Source organism: Rutidosis leptorrhynchoides, chromosome 8 (assembly GCF_046630445.1).
Source record: "Rutidosis leptorrhynchoides isolate AG116_Rl617_1_P2 chromosome 8, CSIRO_AGI_Rlap_v1, whole genome shotgun sequence".
NCBI classification, from domain to species: Eukaryota; Viridiplantae; Streptophyta; class Magnoliopsida; order Asterales; family Asteraceae; genus Rutidosis; species Rutidosis leptorrhynchoides.
This window is the reverse complement of record NC_092340.1, coordinates 297,659,491-297,666,736: the sequence shown is the minus strand read 5'-3', so window position 1 is coordinate 297,666,736 and position 7,246 is coordinate 297,659,491. Positions and strand designations below refer to the sequence as shown.

Here is a 7,246-nt window from a genome sequence, read left to right as displayed (position 1 = left end):
CGGCGAATCGTTGTTTCCCATCGGAATCTTCGAACTCCGGATTTGTGTTGTTAACGTCGATCTGAACGATTCCAGTAGCTCGTGTCGATCTGAATGATTTGAAACCAGACCCTTGTAGATCTGAACGATTTAAAAACCAAATGAAACTTGTTTATCTTCTTTCTTTTTAAGGGAGGAGAGAGAGATAGACTTGCTTTTAAATCCAGAAACTTTCAGAAAAGAGAAATGGAGCGTGTATCTATCTCTCTTCACATCCAGAAGGAGTATATTATTATTTTTAATTTACATTTAAACCCCCTAAACTTTAGTTGTTATAAATTTCAACACTTCAAGAGTTGAAGTTCAGTTTTTCTTTCAATTTCATTATCAAAAAAATACAACTCTAACCTTTCAATTAAAACAAATATTTAGATGTAACTAAACTTTATATATTTAACATATATATTTATAAAATACTTGGTTATAGCTAATATATATTATATATATCTATTATATATCTATAATATATTAAAATATTTATTTATATTAGAAAAGTCAACAAAAGTTAACATCCGAGTACTCCTCCGAGTTCTCCCCGAGTCGCCGATTACTCCTCAAAAACCTCCGGCCGAGTACTCCCCGAGTCGCGAGTTTTACAACCTTGCATACCTCTAATTGAGGGTATAGAGTCTCCCCACCTTTCTTTTCTTGGCATCGGTAACATCCAAATAGAGATGCCTGAAATCAATCCCAGCAACAACTTCACCCTTTAAACAAAATTTAACATATTCCTAGTTAATTTTAATTGTTAAGTTCACATATATCAAAATTTGAAAATAATGAAAAGTTGAGCCTTTTTATTCATTTATACTTTATTAGCATACTAATAACTTAACATTAGGCAAGAAAAATATTGAATTGAATAAGGTATAGGCAATTAAAACTTGCTGATATACACCTAAACATCAGAGTGGTTTAGAGATGATCCAGACCCTTGATTTCCATTGTTGCTTATTGATTTTCCTGCAACTAACTGATTTTAGTTTCAATTACAACAAATTTATAAGTTTATCAAATCCGAAATTTTTACGGCTAATAGGTCAACTTCTTCAAGAACATACATTTCATTGAATAAGTATATATACTCATGGTCGTCACGGGCTTCCTTTACTGTGTACAGAATATGAATCTATATTAGCAGCCAGGTCATAATTCTCAGTTACAACAGTAGGTGTTTTATTACATTTCTTGCAAGCCATATAGTTCCCATCATCATCATCACCACTAAGAATTCAATCTATGGTGGTGATAAACACAAATGTTCCAAGCTGCTTAGATAATCAAGCAGCTTATAGTAGGCTAAATTAGTATTGGTTCAACATAAAAATTACAGCTCAATAATAGACTTAACGGTTTCGGAGATAGCTCGTCGAGTCTTATGTGCATGCAATCAGAAAACCACAAACTTATCACCCTGAAAGTATAATTAACCAAACAGACACTGTATAAACATAAATATCATTGTACAACCAAGGTACGGGTGATAAAATACAGATTAACCACTATCCATGACATTATCTTCCAAACTATATTCCATGTAAGTTACAAACATTAGAGACAATAATAAAAAACAATAACCACAACTACAATTGTAAGTTGCTAGTAAATATTGAATTATATTACTATATACAAATACAACTGAATATTAGTTTAAGCACATCAAACTATAAGTTTGGAAGAGACTGATTGTTAGTGTAGTTCACAACATATCTATTTGTTTAGCAAAAATGCAGCCCAAAAAGTTTATCATAATAAGTTTATCATAAAAAAGTTCAACCAAAATAAAAAGAATTGCAGTGTTTTAACTTACGTACAGAAATGTAGTTAACTTATGTACATACTTGCTCATCCATGAGTATCAATTCCATTATCTCGTACTATTTTTCATAGCCATACCCATCCTGAACCCATTAGTGAATTACCTTTACTCTGATCCCAAAGGTAACTCTAGAGGGATTTATATCCTGAATGATTTTTAAGAGATTAGTCATTGAAACCTGAAAACTCAAGTCAGTGCGTTGTGCGGTGTACATCTCGTCACAAGAAACCCTAATCAGATTCATTCTACAACTCGACACAGAAAGAAATATCAAACACTAATAAAAATTTACATAAAACATCAATTTTTCCATACTTGATTTAAGTTTCGGTTGATTTGAAGTCTTGATTGATGGAGGAAGTTGAATAGATTTTCAGGTTGGAGAGAAGCGTATAAAAGGATGTAGAAGATGAGATAATGTGATTTTCAGAAATCGTAATTACAATTGAAAAACAAAAGGGTCAGGTTAAGCATCAGACTTATTGCTCATGAAATCAGAAGAAACGTACCTAAAACGGAGAAATCGGTTGAACTATACCTTTTGTTGTTGTCGGAGATGTTGTATGAACGTCTTCATTTATTTTGAAGCCTTGCAAAAGCATGATATTCATGTAAATAAACTTCTTCATCATTCTTAATATTTTATATTAACAGTATTATGTATTTTCTCTATAAACAGTCTTGAAATCCATAAACATGTTACACATTTTAGATGGCATACTATTAAGCATTGAAATTGATATAAACGAAGACTGCTATATTTACAGCTGAAATTATAAACAATATGGTAACTGTCTATCAATGAAAAAGTTTTAAACACAACAGATATACCATACCCATTATGATATGCAAATAAGTAATAGAAAAAGTTTCAAATAGAAAACAAAGTACACATTGCATACACACAATCAGTTATATACTCTCTTCTGCATATATATTACACCAAAAATCCCTAATTCAAAACCCTAACACCAAAACACACAAATTAATTTACAGTTTCGCTCTCCAAATCAATAAAATGAATGATGATCTTGACTAACCGATACAAACGATAACAAAATCAGCAGTTATAACAAAAAAAAACTTCGTAATGATGGTTCAATTATTAATAAAGAACAATCATCAGATTGATTGTCAGTTACAGAACGCATACCATAAACCGATTGGAAAAACAGAGATAGCGATGAATTATGGATGCGGTGTATATGAGAGGAGAGCCTGTCTGCGTGATTTTCCCTTCATGAATTTAGATGGCCACGTTTCATTTTGAATTAATTGATGTATTAGGGTTTGTAGCAGATGGAATGGTTGAGGCGTAGGAGATGAAAGTGGTGAAAAATACTCTGCCTGCATTTCCATTCAGGAATTTAGATGCCCACGTGGATTTTGTGATAATTAATTAGGGTTAATTGTGATTAACCAAGTAATTTACAAGTAAGCAATCTTCGTTAAGATGTAATTAGAGAGTGCCACATTGGATTAATCTTCATGATTTATATAGATGTACTAGCTTAAGACCCGCGAATTCGCGGAATTTTTTAACGGACAAATCAAACATTGAATTGTCATAATAATTACATTTTAGATAGTATTTGTTAGGTTGTTAAGAAACCAAAATAATTTCAGTATTAAACATGAATTACTAATAAATAAAGTAAAAAAGTTATAACATGAAAAAAAAAACAAACAAATAACACAAATATGAAAGCTCAAATATCACGGTAACTTAAAATGAGATCAAACCGACCATAGTAGCCTGACCCATTCAATGAATCAATGAGATTGACATGTCAATATTCAAATAAAAGCCAAGTACTGAAGACTTTGAAGATAAGGAAACATAGATTTTATGACACTTTTGCTAGCATCTTCTTATAGCCTTAGTGTACAATTGTGACATAACCCTGCATCCAATAAGCTCACCCAACTTATAAGATTGGCCTTTAAGACATCAAAATAACATTTTGGTGATGTCATTTCCCTACATCCAGTCAAAATCGCCCAACTTATAGGATTGATCATTAACACATCAAATTAACACTTTTGTTGGACTTTCTTGCAGCCCTATCAAAAAACATTTTGACACCAAAATAAAGACAGATATACTATCACGTACCTTTTTGACACAACAAAACCTTTTTATATCAATCCACTCTACCCGTATACCTGATGTTCTGCGAGGTGTATATAAAATAGCTTAAATTTTACAAGGAAATACTATTAAATACGATACAATTTTACACAAGATATTTATTTATTTAGAGAATGGATATACTTAAACTTTGCTACAACACTTATAGGCAGTGTACCTAATCGTACAGTAGTGTAGTTTTTAGTAAGTCCGGTTCGTTCCACAGGGAAAATCTTTTAATCAAACATTAACGCTATATTAGTTTAATTTATAAAAATACAAATATATATATATATATAAGTAATATTTTTATTATAAATGGGGGTTTTTACCGTTTAATGACCGGTTTGTCGATTTTAAAATTTTAGTCGCAGTTAAAACCAAATGTAAAATATTAAATAAATAAAAGACTTAATTTAAAGCGTAAAGTAAATAACGATAATGAAATTGCGAATAATAAAAGTGCGATAAAATAAACTTGCGATAATTAAAAAGTACGATAATTAAAAGTGCAATTAAATACAATAACAATAAATAAAAATGCGATAATTAGAAGTGCAATTAAATATAAAATAAAGGAAATTAAATATGAAATAAAAGAATTATGCTTATTTAAACTTCCGTAATCATGATGTTTGACGTGTTGATTTTAGTTTTATGCCCATGGGTTAATTGTCCTTTGTCCTGGATTATTTAATATGTCCGTCTGGTTTTTGTCCATAACAGTCCATCAGTCACAAATATAAAGTGCGAGTGTCCTCGTCAAATTATTCTTATACCCGAAGTCAAATATTCCAACTAATTGGGGACTTAAACTGTAACAAGATTTTAATACTTTGTTTAATAATTACACCAGGATGTCGACTGAGTGTAACCCAAGGTTTTAATACTTTGTTAACAATTATGCCAAGTGTCCTTGTACATAATTTCACCCCTGTTTTAATAATTCTAGTGGCTATTAATCCATTCCCGTGTCCGGTTAAATGAACGATTATTCGTACATATAAATACCCCGCCCATCGTGTCCGATTGAGTGTACATGGTTATTTATAGGGACGTCCAATTGTAAATCTTTATATTAAAATTAACAAACTATCATTTAGTTAAACAAATATAAAGCCCATTAATAGCCCATAGTCTAATTTCCACAAGTGTCGTTCTTTTGTCCAAACCCCAATTATGGTACAAAGCCCAATTACCCAATTTTAATATTTTTAGCCCAACATCATGATTACTTCGGATTAAATAAGCATAATAATAACTTAGCTACGAGACATTAATGTAAAAAGGTTGAACATAACTTACAATGATTAAAAATAGCGTAGCGTTACACGGACAGAATTTTGACTTACACCCTTACAACATTCGCTAACATACCCTTATTATTAGAATTAAAATTAAAATTAAAATATAAATATATATATATATATATATATATATATATATATATATATATATATATATATATATATATTACGTATATATTGAGAGAGAGATAGATTATATGATATTAAAACTAGTCAAACTGCGTTGGCTTTTATAGGAATTTGAGTCCAGGTGAACTCCGCGAGTCGCGTAATTTTTTGCCTTCAAACTCCGCAACTCGCGGAGTTTGAAATTACAGCTCACCCAGCTTTGGCTCTTTGTTTGCCGACGGATTTTTAATATAAATATAATATATAAATAATTTTAAGAATTATTTAAATATTATATTATATTTATGTGCATAGTTGACTCGTAATTTTTAGTCTGTTGCGTCGAGCGTTGAGAGTTTACTCATGTCCCGGTTCCGGATTTTCGAACGTCCTTGCGTGCAATTTAATATCTTGTACTTTGCGTTTTGAATCTTGTACTCTTGTAATTTCGAGACGTTTCTTATCAATAATTGGAACCACTTTGATTGTATTTTGTACTTTTGAGCTTTTTGGACCTTTGCATCTTCAATTCGTCGAATCTGTCTTTTGTCTTCACCTTTTATTATTTAAACGAATATCACTTTTAAATAGAACAATTGCAACTAAAAGCTTGTCTTTCTTGAGGAATAATGCTATGAAATATATGTTCGTTTTTAGCATTATCAAATATTCTCACACTTGAGCGTTGCTTGTCCCCAAGCAATATAGTCTTGAAATACTAGAATCACTTCTTTATTCTTCACACTTTGTACATCGGTGATTTCTATACGGCGGTATAAACAATGGTAGTAACGATATGGTTTACAGTCCCACATGACTATAAAATTTAGATCCATTAAGGAAATTGGATCTTTATGAAAACATTTGATCTTTTGAAAATTTTAATCTAGCTTTTACCCTAGATAAGTTTTCCGGAATAACCCTTCACCGGTGTTTGCAAAATATTTTTGTGGGTTTGGTGGGTTTCAGATTTGAAAATTTTAGCTCAAAACTTGCGGTATTGTGTCACCCACTTGCTAACCTTGTATTAGGAAAGCAACACGTCCAGTATACTTACTCCGTATATTACCTTTCGGTAAACTACCGTCCGGTTGTAAAGGAAAGCGTTGAACAAGCAACTGTTAAGGCAATGTCCCCTGACATACTTTTAATTATGGTCTATAACGTGTCGGACGCAATTACTATCCTTGGTAGGAGCAATAGTAAAGCTCACCCTTATGATTTTTCGGTCTGGCACAAGGTCCTGTCTTTGACTATGCTATGCAACCACCGTTCTTACGGTTGACACCCGATTTGGTTCAGGTGACCTAATGAATTCCAGGTGAATTCCTAGGATTTTACGTTCAATGGTAATGAACGCATTGAAAATGGGTTTTCAGAAAACAAATCGGTTTGTAATTTTGATCAAAATATTTTCTCGTTCAAGCTCGAGTTTAGATATCATTGAATTCCATGAGTTTGTAATTCTCAATCTTTAAGGTCAATCTCTAGGATTGAGTAATATCAGTCTTAAAAGCTGATTTTTAATCTTTAAGGAGATTATCCTTTCTGGGGATCTGATTCATTAGTCTTCTCTAGCTAATTTGCACGGTGCCCCCCATTTTACGAGATAAATCCTTCTCATGGTTAGGATAAATCTGACCACTTGGCGACCTTGTTTTATGCTGAGGTCCGTGGATTTCCTGCTGATTTTAGTGATGACTTTTCTAGATTTTTCGTCAACCTACAGTTGGTCTGGACGACAACTTCCTGACCTAAATCAAGAAGCGCGTTTCTTTTTCGGAAGACTTTACTTCCTTTTAATGATGGAATTGATTCATCGTGTAGATCCATCTCTTCTTT

At 31.9% G+C, this 7,246-nt stretch overlaps 1 long non-coding RNA gene across 1 annotated transcript; it reads right to left on the bottom strand.

The window, feature by feature from the left end:
• Nucleotides 1–346: 346 nt before the first annotated feature.
• On the bottom strand, nt 347–3,163 carry LOC139862715 (uncharacterized). The gene is made up of 4 exons (XR_011764262.1): nt 3,012–3,163; nt 1,850–2,447; nt 938–1,453; nt 347–746 (listed from the first exon to the last, which is right to left on the bottom strand). It is a non-coding gene; the product is annotated as an uncharacterized lncRNA (long non-coding RNA).
• Nucleotides 3,164–7,246: the final 4,083 nt, after the last annotated feature.